The sequence below is a fragment of the Triticum aestivum genome, chromosome 6D (assembly GCF_018294505.1).
Source record: "Triticum aestivum cultivar Chinese Spring chromosome 6D, IWGSC CS RefSeq v2.1, whole genome shotgun sequence".
In the NCBI taxonomy this organism is placed as follows: Eukaryota; Viridiplantae; Streptophyta; class Magnoliopsida; order Poales; family Poaceae; genus Triticum; species Triticum aestivum.
In genome coordinates, this window is record NC_057811.1 from 398,245,051 (window position 1) to 398,259,588 (window position 14,538).

The 14,538-nt window shown below is 42.7% G+C and overlaps 2 long non-coding RNA genes across 2 annotated transcripts; both read right to left on the minus strand.

Annotated features, from left to right (window-relative positions):
* Window positions 1-1,280: 1,280 nt before the first annotated feature.
* On the minus strand, window positions 1,281-4,993 carry LOC123145339 (uncharacterized). The gene is made up of 3 exons (XR_006472255.1): window positions 3,140-4,993; window positions 2,341-2,629; window positions 1,281-1,635 (listed from the first exon to the last, which is right to left on the minus strand). It is a non-coding gene; the product is annotated as an uncharacterized lncRNA (long non-coding RNA).
* An 847-nt stretch (window positions 4,994-5,840) lies between these two features.
* LOC123145340 (uncharacterized) lies at window positions 5,841-9,620 on the minus strand. Its single transcript, XR_006472256.1, has 3 exons — window positions 9,169-9,620; window positions 8,226-8,314; window positions 5,841-6,158 (listed from the first exon to the last, which is right to left on the minus strand). It is a non-coding gene; the product is annotated as an uncharacterized lncRNA (long non-coding RNA).
* Window positions 9,621-14,538: the final 4,918 nt, after the last annotated feature.

Here is a 14,538-nt window from a genome sequence, read left to right on the forward strand (position 1 = left end):
AAAGAAGTTGCAGTGTGCTTGTACAAAGAGCTAGTGTAAGTTCAGTTACCTGCTTCTCGGAATTTTAGTTAGCCACTTATTGCAAATTGTTCAATTATGTTGTTTGGCTTAATTTAGTTTGCTATTGACTACATAATGCCATAGCCTGTTAATCCTATTATAGACCGCGCCTATCTATGTGTTTGATACTTACTATTAAGAATTACCTGTTTACCTGAACTTAAATAGCTACTTAAGCACGTAGATAGCTAGTCATATGTACTTCTAGGGTGCAGCAGAATTCACGTGTAAGTTACGTTCTGATATCCTGTTTGTTTAAATGGTTTGCTGTTATCACTTGTAGCACTAGTAATGTTTGCATGTTCATAGATAGACAAATGTCAGGTTTATATAAGGGACACCGTCTTTTTAACTTATATATAGACACACACTAGGGAAAGGGCCCGTGCGTTGCAACGGGAGAAACAAATCTTGTGTTTCTACTTGAAAGGCACATATTATGACTGAAATTTTTTTGCAGATCAAAAAAAGCAATCCGCTTTAGTACCAACTTCAACTTTGCACATTTTTTTAACTTGTAATGTAGTGTAATCATGTGTCCTAAGGAATAGCTTCAAAATGATAAATAGCTATCACGGACCCGAAATCGTCTGATCGTCAGCCGCCCTACATTAGCTCATTTGTACACTTCTTGTGCTCTTTGTCCCATCGCAAACGCTCACTCAACAGAAGAGATGAGAGAGATACAGTAGTATTCACAAGAGAATGGATTCAGCAACTGATGTTTACTCATCACAGTAGATTATAGTTTTCCATCTTTAACTGGAGCATCAGAGTGTATGCAAGCAAGCTTTGGTTTGTAACCCACAGAAGACCAATTTTTGTAACCTACAAAGAGAAATTTAGTCCACATGGGCATCATCCTTTTGCACATATTGTCGGAATGTCGTTCAAAGAAATAGCTAGCATGGACCTGAAAGAGATACAAACATACATTTTTCTGAATATTAGTACAGTACATAGTCCTGGGTACCATTTCTTTCTCAATCAGCATGATTACCTGGCAAGATCACAAATTTGTGTTGCCGAGATTTCATGACAACAGAGAAGGGATTCGAGAAGTGAACTGCCAAATAAAGAGCTGTAGAAGCCCATCTCATCGCCTTATGCCACCAGCTCTTTGTCTTGGTGGAAGAAACAAACTAATACCCTAAACGAATTTTACCTTTGGCCATGGTGAAGATTATATTTTGATAACCTATAGTACCACGAGACTATCATTTTGCAATAGACCAGTAATTGGTTTGAACTGTAAAATAAACGTTCAGTTCCTCTGAATTCTGAAGTGAAACGCAAACTTATTGTATTAGCTACACCTGCAAGATTGCTAATAGTTGGGCCACACATATCATCCATGGATTGGAGAGAGTGAGAGACCCAAGATAATCCACTTGATATTACAGGTATAATGGTTAAATTTTTCTTGCTGGTCATCCAAGGTATATGTGTGGTTAAATGAATTAGATCGAGACACTAATACACCGTGTGGTTGTCCCTATAAGCAGCTAGGCCGGCAATAGTTGTTGTTTCTTGCTGCTCCTCATCGATTCTAATCACCCTTCCTGCCTCAAACACCTGCACATGTAGCAGCACAACAAAAATCAGAGAAGATGACATAGAGCAAAGATCAGCACGATGATAGGAGGAGATGCGTTGTTCAGCCACCGACGACAAAAATCAGAGATAATCATTCCAATGTTGACCCAAATCCAAGCATGGATGCTGCTGATTAATTAATTTCCCTGCCGTTCATAAGCTCATCTACGTGGACCTGAGCTAGCTAGATCGATTTAATCAACTCTCTCAACGGAACTTGCCAGTGAAAATGGAATAGAACACAAATCAGTGGATCGCCACAGGCCTTAAAGATTTTTCCTCCAGATTTTTCTTCCATTGTATATACATAGACAAATAGATGACGGCACTTTTACTGCAAATCCTATAACCATGAGTAAACTCAGTTGCAAATTAAACATAGCTACTACAGGAGCTGATCCATGCTTGGTAGAAGAAAATTGCAAGAGTTAATTACCTAATGAAAGTTTCAATGTAGAAAAACTTGCCCTTTTCATGTTCTTTGGTAAACACATATTGTACTCGAGCAATAAAATCATTTCTACGGAATCAAAGGTCTGAATCTTTTCCATTGTTAGATGAACATAAAAAAAATTGTCGGAGTGTCATTTATATAGAATGCAACCAAACAACTCCAAGGACCCACAAAATAATTGTAAGTAAATAATTCCATATAACAACAGAAAATGCCTTGAGATATATTACCACATAAGGAAGAGTACGTGTGACTGGTGAAGAACAGAGACTGGGAGGCAGTGGTGAGCGACCAGGCAGGTCGGGTCATCGTCTCCTCTGCCCAGATGCACATGAAGCAGAGTGAAGCGATGGAGAACCGATAGGATAGGTCCGACTGAATCTGGCCGGAGCAGGCAATGGAGACCGCTGGGGCAGGCACTGACGGCAACAACCTCCACACGCCCCTCCTCCTCGAGCTCTCAAAAGTCTGAAGCACTCACACTCTGTATAACTGCAACTTCCTTGGTCGGCTCCAAACCTGCATCGAGCAGATCATCTCAGTCAAATGCAATACATCAAGCAAGGAGAGTATAAAAGAATATGTTCCATCAATGTTCTTCCAATTTGATCTTATTAAGAAATAATATCGAAAGTACATCAGTCCTTGATGTAGTAAGTTGTAATAGATGTTTTATCAAAAAAAAGTTGTAATAGATGTATTAACGAATTGAAATAGATCAAGTCTGCCTTTTTGTGTCGGCTGGAGACCTACTACTTATGTATCTTGTTGTATACAATTCAAATGATGCAGAAATTATGAACTTGAGACTGAGACACCATAGATGTTGTGATCTGTAGAAGTACTTGCGATCAATTCCACGCTTGCAACAATCAAACTACTAAAAGAGTCAGGTTCGAAGCTAAAGCCCCCTGGTAAGAGGTGACGGATTCTACACCAACCAAACAACAAAAGACAAGAAGACCATGATGTATCGAGTGCTAGAAAATTGAGTGTTAATTAATTGTATGGGTATCGAGTGCTACAAACCATGATGGAGAAGCCGCTCCGTCGTGACCTCCTTCACTGCCAGATTCACAGCCACCATCACATCATACCAAATCTAGCATCGCATAGTGTCTCTAAGTATACGGCAGCGCTGTACCAAGCCCAAGTAAGTCAATAAGTCAGGCTATCACTACTGTTTCCCTCTAATCATTGTCTGCACGATGGATGTAAACAAAAAAGAGTCAAATAAATCTATTTACTTTGGAACTGAAGGTGCCATATTAGTGGATGATTACAAATATCATACCATAATGTCACATTGCTGTTATAACAGATGTGCAAATAAGGAAAAAAATTGGGTGGGGAGTGTGCAAATAAGAGATAGGGGAGTACAGGAAGGATGAGGGAGAGGGCATGGTACCTACCCGTCACAGCCACGCAAGAATCTGTCAAAGTAGCCAGTTGATCTAACAAAACCTAGAAGAGTTCAGCTATTGTTTTCTCAACGGAACTAAGTATTCTCTCCACATGTTTTCTGGTACCATATAACACTGATGCTGCATAAACATTTAGAACCAATTTAAAGGGATCCTTAGGATTGTTTGACAGGTCAAACGAATATGTAGTTAGTGAAAGAGGATAAGCCTCTTCAGAGTGAATTGATATTGCATTTAAATTTAATGAGCAGACTAATTTTAGTAGCAATAAAAGAGCTACATACGCACTTATGTTTACAGTGGAATTGCTTCACCGATTAGCCACATCAAGATGCAAATTTGTTAAATACTAACAGTCCTAGAAAATAAGTTGTTAGGCGAGAGCTTCTACAAAAAGATAAAATGAAGTTTGGAGATATTAACCTTTAACTGAATAACACGACGAACAAACAGTAGTGCAGTTTCACTGTTATACTTGATATTAACCATCAGTACTGTAGCGAAAACCTCGCTTTCCTCTCACATTAAGCATAATTTTAGTTTAGAATTTAGATGCATTTACCAATCTATGGTTTCTATATCTGGACTTGAACAAAAAATATATCAGATTGAGTTCCCTTTCTATTGTTTATCTGTCCAATGTATAGATGATCAGATTGTATAAATCTTCTTTGGTGAAAAGGAAGCACATATTACTTCTGGCAACTGGCGTTTTGAGTGTACCAAAGTAATGTTGTTGGGGCAAAGAGAAAATCGGTATTTCACAAATTCTAACACTCCTCAAGCAGCAACTTGCATCCTGATGAAACATAAATACGCTAAGCAAATAAGACAAGAGACGCCGTCAACCACATGGGCTAGAGCTTCTTCTTTTTTCGCTGGTGGATATCTGAGGATATTGAAGCCCTTGCCGGGCTGGTGATGGCGAGATCGAGGTAGCGATTGGGGATCTGGCGGCAACGAAAACCAAGGAGCGATTCTCCATCACCAACGTCTGGAGCAGCAGCGGCGACTGTGGGGATGGCAAGGGACGTAGCCGGTGCTCCTCCCGGCGAAGCAGCGACGCGAGCGACGGACTATGCAGCTGCGCTCCCCCAGTGAAGCCGCGGCTAGCAATCCACAGCTGCAGCCACCGCCGCCGTTCGCAAGCTCCAGCCGCCGTCGCCACAGATCCAGCCGCTGCCGCCGTTCTGCATCGAGCACCCGCGCCGCCCCCAGCCGCTCGAGCCGCCGCGTTGACCCGATCCAGAAGGAGAGCTCGAGCGTCCTCCACCTCCAAGTCGCCGACGCCTCGCTCCAGATCAGATCCGGCCGTTCCAGACCAGATCCGGAGCGCCGTCGCTGGATCCCGTCCCCTCCGTAACGTCCGCGTCTACGGCCGCCGCCAGAACCCTCCTCCTCCTCGGCGGCTCTGTATAGGCAGAAAAGTTGTTGTTTTTTACATAGGACGTGGCTGCGGGTTGAATACTAAACAATGCAGGGTCCTTTTTATAAAAACGAAACATTTTCTCATCCACTTAAAAAAGGGACTACGGGTTGATTACTAAAAACCAGAAGGACTGTTCTGCAAAACCACCACGACGGTGAGCAAGCGGGCATAAGTGATAGCCGCTTTATTATTAGGGAAAGATATATATATATATATATATATATATATATATATATATATATATATATATATATATATATATATATTGTTATTCCACCGCAAACCAACCAGCCTCCCGTAATCACTTACATGAGACGTAAGATTACCTGCCCACTAGCTAGCTAACGTATTACCTCCCCACTAGCTAACGTAGAAACAGTGCATGAGTTGTAAGATTACCTCACCCCACCACTCTAGCCAACGTAAGATTACATAGGCATTTTTGCAAAAGTTGAACGTACAGGAAATTCCAATTTTTTGTTTTTTCGGATTGCCAATGTTTTATAATTTGCTGATAATTACATGTAATAAATGGCATAAACAGTACCACCATAGTTCCTTTCCCATGCATCATAGTCATGAACTAATGTAGTGGTAATGCGTGGATTCCTTCCTATATATTATTGCAAAACATTTGTAGTCATAGAAGAACTGCATGCTTGCTTGATAAATTCAGTGTAATACTCCCTCGGTGCCACAATACTTGTTGCTGGGGAACTTGTACTTGTTTTCCCTAACGACAAGTATTTCGGTACAGAGGTAGTATACGGCTTTGTCTTTTCTCTACTAGGAGACATATACAACTTGCTCTTTTAAGAAAGATCCAGAACTAAAACAATGCCACTGGTTGCAAAGAAAGGGAAGAGCATACAACAAAGGCGACAATAAGTATAGTCATTGACTGAGAGCATCCACTATATCAGATGACGCTTATAGGTGTACTTATACAATTATACCTACCAGGTTTAATAGTATATCAAGGGAACTTGGAAAAATGTCTCCACAGGACCACATGATTCAGAATTCGTCAATCAGATAATTTACAGGCGTCAAGCACAGCCTTCATTACTTCTGAGACTACTTTTGATCTGTTGGACGACGAATGAAAAGCAAAACGGTGTTGCATAACAGAACATCATAGGAAACCAGCGCCTTGCACTCACTGTCTTTTTGAGACGACTGCCACCACCAATTCCTAGAAGCACAAGATTAATAGAAATAAATCTGGAGCCCATAAACTGTCTTTGTAAACGATGGGCTATCAATAGCAGACTGGATAATCATTTAATGGACAAGCACACAAATAATCACTAAAATCGTAAATCACCTGAGGAATACACATCTTACAAGTAATTAATCATATTTTAAAAGATAGCTCTAAGAGACATGTAAATAGGTTAAAGATGAACAAGATCAATGCCTTACGGCAATAATAATCTGAAGCAAAAAAGATGACATGGACCTTCCCTATGGGATTAATTGTTATGCGGTAAACATAAGTCATGTTTTTTTTGTTTGTTTACAGAATGTGCCAAAAGAGGTGCTAAATATTCAAGCTCCAATATAGAGCAGGAACCCGCAAATCTGATTGCTTATTAGTAATAAATGCAACAAAGCAGGATTCTGGAACAACTACGGTCAGGAACTATTTCAAAACTAACTAGTGAATGAAATTTTGAGCCTGCACCTTCCTTTATCCCAGATTTCTCCCAAAGTGTATCACTGCTGTTGCAGCAATTCCCACTCAGGCATTAACACAAACACCCCGCATGGAAGAAATACCAAGTGCCGAGACAGAAACCATCAGGGATCCCCCCTCTCCCTCTCCCTCCCGTGACGCTCCCGCGAGCGCCGGGGGGAAACCCTAGCGCCGCCTCCAGCTCCCCCCCTCCTCCTACCTCCCTCCCCTCGCCGCCGCCTCGACGTACTGGCGGGCAAAGCCCGGCCAGTGCTGGCGGTGGCGGGGCACTTTCCTTCCCCTGCTCGGCCCGGCGGGCGCGGGCCTCAGGGTCGGGCGGCGGCGCGACGTTGGCTCGGGGCGTGGCTGCGCGGCGGCAGCAGACGGCGGCGGAGACGCGGGCTGTGGGCGGCAGCGTGAAGGGGCTGCAGCAGCAGTGGTGCGCGGTGGGATCCGGTGGCGACGAACGGCCAGATCTGGGCCGAGGCGGCGCGGGCCGAGGGCGGCGCGGGCTGCGGGCGTCCGCTCCTACCGTGGCCGCGGCTGGTGGTGGTGGAGGCGCAGCAGCGGTGGCTGGTGGGCGTGCTAGTAGGGATCCAGGCGTCCCGCCGGCTGGACGACGGCGGCAGCGCAGATGGGCTCCCTGGTGAGTTTTCTTGGTGGTCAGTGGCGGTCCTTAGGGGTCCTCCTCGCCGGTGGCCGGGTCTGCGACGATGGCTTTGCGCTGTTCTATGACGGCGGCGTCCACAGACGTCGTATCCTTCTTGAAGGCTCCGTCGCTGTGCTCCCACTCCTCCGTGTGGCTCCGGGTGAAAACTTGATCTTCGGATCGGACGGTGGCGGCTATCCGTGGTCGTACCCTTTTGGGAGGCACCGTCCTGGAGTCCTTGCTCCGTCTTTGTCCGTCTCACCCCTCCTCGGTGGCTCCAAGTAGTTCTTCTTGGTTCATCTCTAGTTTGCTTGGTTGTCGTCCGAGTGGTGTGTCGGTGCCCGGCACCTTTGTATCTTGCCTTGGGTGTGTGCTATGTGTCGTGGTGGGTGTGTTTGTATCGGTTCGCTCGGATGTATGTGGTGATGTTTGCTTTATAATATAAAGCGGGGGGCAACCCTTTTTCGGTAAAATACATGCTAAGTCTGCAAGCTCTACCAGAAAGTAGATATTGGACAGATAGAATTTTTGTTTCAGTAAATGTGCCAAGTTTTATGTACTTTTATATTTGGGTAGCAACAATGAGCATGATCAGAAAAGAAAATTTGAGAATTCATCACATAATGGATAAGAAATTATTCCTTGGCAACACACAGAAGGTGAGCCAATTTTTTTGCATGTCAATTTTGTACTTTCATTAGTATTTATTGAAGTACATAGTACTTGTATACAGAGCATACAAGATAAAATATCCATTCACCTATTTAGTCAATAAGTGCAAGATCAATTAGGATGGAGAAAAAATTAAAAAATGATTAATACATGACTGCTAGTAAATAGAAACGAACAGTCAAACCATGGTTACGGCTATGATGAACTAGCATAGAATATATGGGCATGTAAACCCAGGAAAGTACATAAACGACTGTGCATACCATGAGAACAAGTTATAGACTCCAATTGCAACAGTTGGCATCTGCTTGGAAATGTAGCTTCCCCTTGCTTCTCCTTCTCGTGGTGATACCTTCAAAAATAATATATGAGACAGTCAACTGAAATTAAAATAAACAACTAGGCATCTGATTAAACAAGTAGGATTTTAATAACAGTTTCACAATTCTTGAAGAAGAAAAGGCAGCATTGATAAAAATTGCATAGAAAAGAGCAATTGCAAATAAAGCAAGCCCGTAGTATGTATGGACGACTAGCAGGCCTTTCTGCGATGAAAAACAGTACTAGACCCCCAAACCTGAAACAAAAATCTGTAGCACAACCAACTAAAAAAAGAAGATCGCTGGACTCAGGCTCAAGATCACCCCATGCGTCAAGCACATGAAGACAAAGAGAACTAGCTCCCTCACACACAATGATGAGAAAAAGCTAGTAGGAAAAGATGAATGGGTGAATGAACCCCGAACCATTTGTCATGAGTATGTGTTGTAAAAACGCATGGGCAGCCTACTTTGAAAGCAAACAAGACCAGCGTTATAAGAATATAATTAATGCGTGCTCTTCTTGTTGCCTGCAATATGAAGCCTCCACTTGTTATTTTCATAATACCATCACATAAACAAGATTTTGATTGATCCAACCAAGAACAGAAACTTGAGCTCCTGCAACTGAATCTACCTACATCAGATCATTCACATTGAGTTTAAGTCCATCACAGAATCATAGAATCTAACCCAGTATTAATCCACCATAACAAAAATTGGACTGGTTCAGACAATTCGATGCAAGAAAGAAAAAATTGACGCAATTGGGGATATTCACAATCGAGACTGCTTACAGTAACAAAGATGGGTCACAATTCTCTATGTATTTTAAAAACAGGGTCACATGTCGAGGAAATTGGACCGAAATCAAAATCTCTCTAACCTTGGGAGGCATATGAAATTCAGGTAACTTGGATCTGGAGATAGGGGATCTCGTTGCAGGTGGCTGGTGTGGTACTCACGTACGAGTGGCAATCATCAAGTACTAGCAGCCTGTTGGTGGAGAGTGAGGTGGGGGAGCGATGGCCCTACTCGATTCCTGCTGGAGACGAGGTTGCAGGTGGGCGAGCCGTTCCTCTCCCTCCGCCCGCCGTGTAGCCTACCGTTGACCAGGCCACCAAGTGTTGCACGCCGCCAAGGCCACCCACCACGCCGCGAATCCTCCCGCAGCCGAATCAACTCGCCGAAACCGTCGCGATGTTGATCGGAGCAGCCGCTCGCATCCAGCCATGTGGAGAGAGAAGGTTCTCCGAGGAAGATGGGGGCGAGAGCTGTGGGATGTGGGAATTAGGAACGAACCGTCGGTGTAATTTTATTTTGACTGAAAATAAAAATTACGTTGGACAGGCACGGAAGTGTGTACGTTGCTAGCCTTTCGGCAGGGGGAGGAGTAAACTCGGGTGGGGCGTGGCGTGGTTCGTCCGACCGGGGCAAGAAATTACTAATTCTTCACCCTGGGTCCAAAATAGAGTTTCTATATATATATATATATGTGTGTGTTTTTTGAATCATTTTGCTTACATCAAAGAAATTTACATATGTCTGTGTTGCTGGTAAACGGTACCGACTTGTTACTTTAATACGTTGCCAAGAACTTATTAGTTTTACTAGTTCATGTGTAATTAAATACGTTGCCAAAACTGGTTAGTTTTACTAGTTTGATGTTAGTTTCTTATGGCTCTTGTAAACTTTATTTATGATTGCTAACATTCAAGTTTGTGGGATCCAACTGAAACTCCGTTGGCACAACAGGTATGTTTTCAGAAACTTCCTTGTTTACCTAGTTTGCTGCTGTAACTTGTTGCTGTAATCATCTTACCAACTTCAAGTTTTGAGGATCCAATTGGAAGTCCAATTGCACAACAGGTACATTTTCAAAAATATATTTGTGTAACAGGTTTGCTGCTGTAACTTGTTGCTCTAATCAAGTTACTGACTACTCAACTGTTCAGGATCCAAGAGAAACTCCAATGCCACAAGAGGTTCCTTTTGTAAAACTTGTTTGTTTAACTGCTTTGCTGCTGCAACCGGTTGCTCTAATCACGCTACTGGCTACTCAACTTTTCAGGATTCAAGAAAAACTCCAATGCCACAACAGGTACCTTTTTCAAAACTTGTTTGTTTAACTGCTTTGCTGCTGCAACCGGTTATAATGATGTTAATAACTACTTTTCAGCATCCAATTGAAACTCTTTAATTCCTTGTTTGTTTAACTGGTTTGCTGTTATAACTCCCAGTTGAGATGTTTTGCTAACTTCAACTTTTCAAAATCCAGTCGGAACTTTAATGGGAAACAGGTTAGCCCAAGATCAAAGAGCGAGGTCCCCATGGACGTTGTATCATCCCACAGCAGTGGTACTGGCCCAATCGTGCATCATGAATTGCCAACTGCTGATGCTCTAGAGGCTAAACTATTGGTAGAAAGAGATTCTACTTCTGCACTTAGAGATGAAGTTGACATGTTGAGGAAGCAAACAGCACAATCACAAGCAGTACTCAAGACAACCATTAAATATTTGGTGGATTTCAAAACGAAGCAAGCTGAGATTGACCACATTGTTAAGGTCCTGAAGGAAAAAAGGAAATTAAATTCCCACTTGGTAAATAATAGGTGAAATGTTCTTTCCATCGTTGATGAACATTTGTGTTGTTTGTTCATGTAATCGATCAAACCATTTGTTTTAGAGATCATGTAATAATTGTTTTTTGTTTTTTGGTTTGTAATTCTTTTTTGAGCACAAGTCTGTATTAATTAATAAGACTCTGAGACATTTCATTTTGATTGTTGTGCCAGACCTACAAATATGGCAATCGGGTGAATGTGCATTCAGCAATAATAGTAGTATAGATGGTCCTTAAGTGGCACGCATCTGAAAGGGCCAAGATGCTATATTAGCTTTGCTAAAAAAAGGATGCTCTTCTAGCACAAAAAGTACAGCGGCCTGGCTTATGTATGTTAGTTGATATTATTGATCCATATACTCTATAAGTGTTCATATGTCTGTTAGTTTGGTACATTATTGGTTGATTGACTCGGTATTTTGAATCTTGAGACATCGCTTGTGTACATATCTAAATGGGAGTACACATTATGCTGCGTGTTACACTTAAGTTGGACATAAAGTGGTTTCAAATATTCGAATTCACCTTAAACTGGATTCTAGCTTCTGAATTCGAGTATCGGCATTTGTAAATCTTATTCATATATGACAGTGGAATACATCTTTGTCGTGCTTTTGAAGATATATAAAAACACATAGAATGATTTATAAAGATTCTTATAGGAATACAAAATGGATTCGAATTTAGTTGCCAGGGTAAACGTGGATGCTTATTGTCCCAAAATTCGAAAGAAGTGGCAAAATGTCCACTCCCACGTCGGCTGCTCTAAACCAGTGTTTGGGAGATGGAAATTACTGTCTACCCCTTACACGGACAATCCATCGGCCCGATTTCCACTGCTCTCAATAGGGGTAGGTTGGTAACTTCAATTAGACGTGACACGATCGCCTCTGAGTCCATTCCGACACGGTGGGCGCCAAACATGGGAGGCAAAACACATTTGATTCAAGCTTGTCCGAAACACCTCTGCCTCTCCCTCCATTTCCCCATTCATACACGGTGGGCGGCAAAACAAACTCGACTCGGTCGAAATCGATGTAGGCAAATATTTTCAATAGGCGTAGGTTTGTAACTTCACTCAGACGTGACACAACCGCCCTACCTGTCAGCCCCATTCATACTCCGTGGGCGTCAAACGTGGGCGCCAAAACACCCTCTCCTCGCCCGAAATCGCTCTGGGCAAATATTGGGGAGATGCGAGATTACCGTCCTATCCCCAACTGACGAGATATCCAAATTTTAAACGGGGGCTAAGTTTGTAACTTTCCCATAGTTCAGACAGGCGCGTCCCAAAAACATGGTTCCATGTACCTATCCCTCTATTTTCCCATTCATACACCGTCCGCGCTAGAACACCATCCCCACACCAGCCTCCTCCGTCTGCCACCCCATCCATCGTCGCCGTCCTCCATCCCATCCATCGCCACCATCCTCCACCATGCCGGAGCACCTACCAAGACCGCGTCGTCCACTGCTAGAGATGAACGTTTCACATCCACGACGATGGACCAGGAGCCTTGCATCGTGTCCTCTCGCTTCATCAGCGCCGACGTCCTCTTTGCCGGGGCCGCTCCCACGACCTTCTCGTCCACCGCAACGAGACTTATCCCCCGATGCACCCGCCTACCGTCGCAGATCTTCTTCAACGCCACCATCAGCCATCGCACTCCCGATGCCTACACGGCACCGCAAGAGAGGTGGTATTTCATATTTGCTCAACTTTTTGATCTCAACCAGAAAATAGATCGTAACATGGTTACTGTACTTTCTTTTCAGCTCTTAGAATTTAGTTCTTAGTTTGAAGCAAACAATGGATGCTAAATAGCATTTCTGCGGTTTGCAGCTTTAAATCTGCCATGGCACAGTCATAATAGGGTTTAATTGATCATGCTTAGGGTTTAATTAATCATGTTGGTTCTGTGGTGGTTTCCTTAATAGAAATCGGAGGGGAAACCCTATTTTGCTAAAAAAATGCTTAGGGTTTCCCCCTTTTATTATCACTCACTGGTACGTGTTAGTGCTATACAAACGGTTTTGAACCCCTTTCCGCGACGGCATTTGGAACCGTCGCCTAGTGAGTGACGGTGATAGAGGGGTCCTTCCCACACGACCCAGAAACCGTCGGGGATAGGGAGCCTTGATGCATACAGTTGTCCCTATATAACCTTTTCCGAAATCTTGAATATCCCAGACGCTTCATCCTTGCTACTCGTTTGTGCTCGCATTGCCATCGCACTCGGAGTTTTGTGGTTTTACCTAAAACCAGGAAGATTCCAGGCACGGGAGTTTTCCAGGCAGATTCCAGGCACGTGAGTTTTTCGATGCCTGGCACATCACAAACAGTTCATGATTATAAAGAAAGAGGCAACAGACATTCCGGTTGCTGAACAAGGTGAAGCGGAATGGCCCTATTGTGCTCTCCTGGATGCAGAAGGCATGCAAGACTCTAGTCCAACCCCTTGTGATGGCCGGCCGCCAATCATGTAGTTTGAGAGGTAATCTTGAGTAAACTGCTTCAGGATCCACTGCAAAAGAAAAAAGATTCAGACATTGTCATCTAACACAACTCATTACGGGCTATAAAAAGAAGGCTACAGGGTTCTTACTTACCATCCTGCAGTTCACTGTTGTCTTGCATAAAGTGTAAACAAATAGTTCGATTGACGTCTTTGGACCCATTTTTGTAACAATCTTTATCAGTTTCCTCACTTGATGCTGGTTCATGAATATCTCATGGCCCCAGAAAGGGTCGAAGTGTGGAACTTTGGCAATGATATATGTACCTAAAAGCACCAAGTTAATATTAGAAGCTAAACAACAATTGAAAAATGATGTAGTACAACACTCCCTCCATCCCATTACATAAGATGTTATTACATGTATATCTAGACATCATCAGAACATTAAGGTAACACTCTTCCTTGTTGCTATGTAGCCTGGGATTGCATATTTAGTCATTCAGTACAATGTATGTTGCTATGTAGCCTCAGATATATTAAATATGACCCTAGTTAACCTACTGATAAATGGGTTACATATATATTCAGTGAAATGTCCAATTCGACGATTAATCCCTTATCAGCCCGAGGCTATATGGCACCAGCTACCGATATCCTGAACAGTGAGTACATATAAGCAATGCGATGAAACTAACCTCGATGAAAAACAACATTGTTCTCAATATTGTCCTGCATGAGTACATATAAAGGAATGTTAAGCACAACAGGCTAAACATCAAACAAATATATCCATGGTAGACAACATAATCTACAAATGATAGCTTCAGTGTGCAGGCTTAAGCACGCTAGTTAATCAAAACAAGAAGTGGAAAGGTGTGTTAACTGCATCAGGCATAACATTTAGAAACAAGCAAATAGTCATTCAAACTGGTATTGTGTAGGTCTAAAGTACACTAGTTATTGTAAAAAAAAGCCATGTTAACTGCAATATCCTTAACAACAACCAAATATCGTAATTCATAGTGGTATTGTTGAAACTGTTATTGATGAAATTGAACTGCACGGCAAATAGTTGCACATATAGAGTATCACATTGTGAAGAACTGAAATAAACAAGTCATAAGGCCATCTCTAGCCGATCCTTTAAAAGTTAAAGGACTAAAACCCTTAGT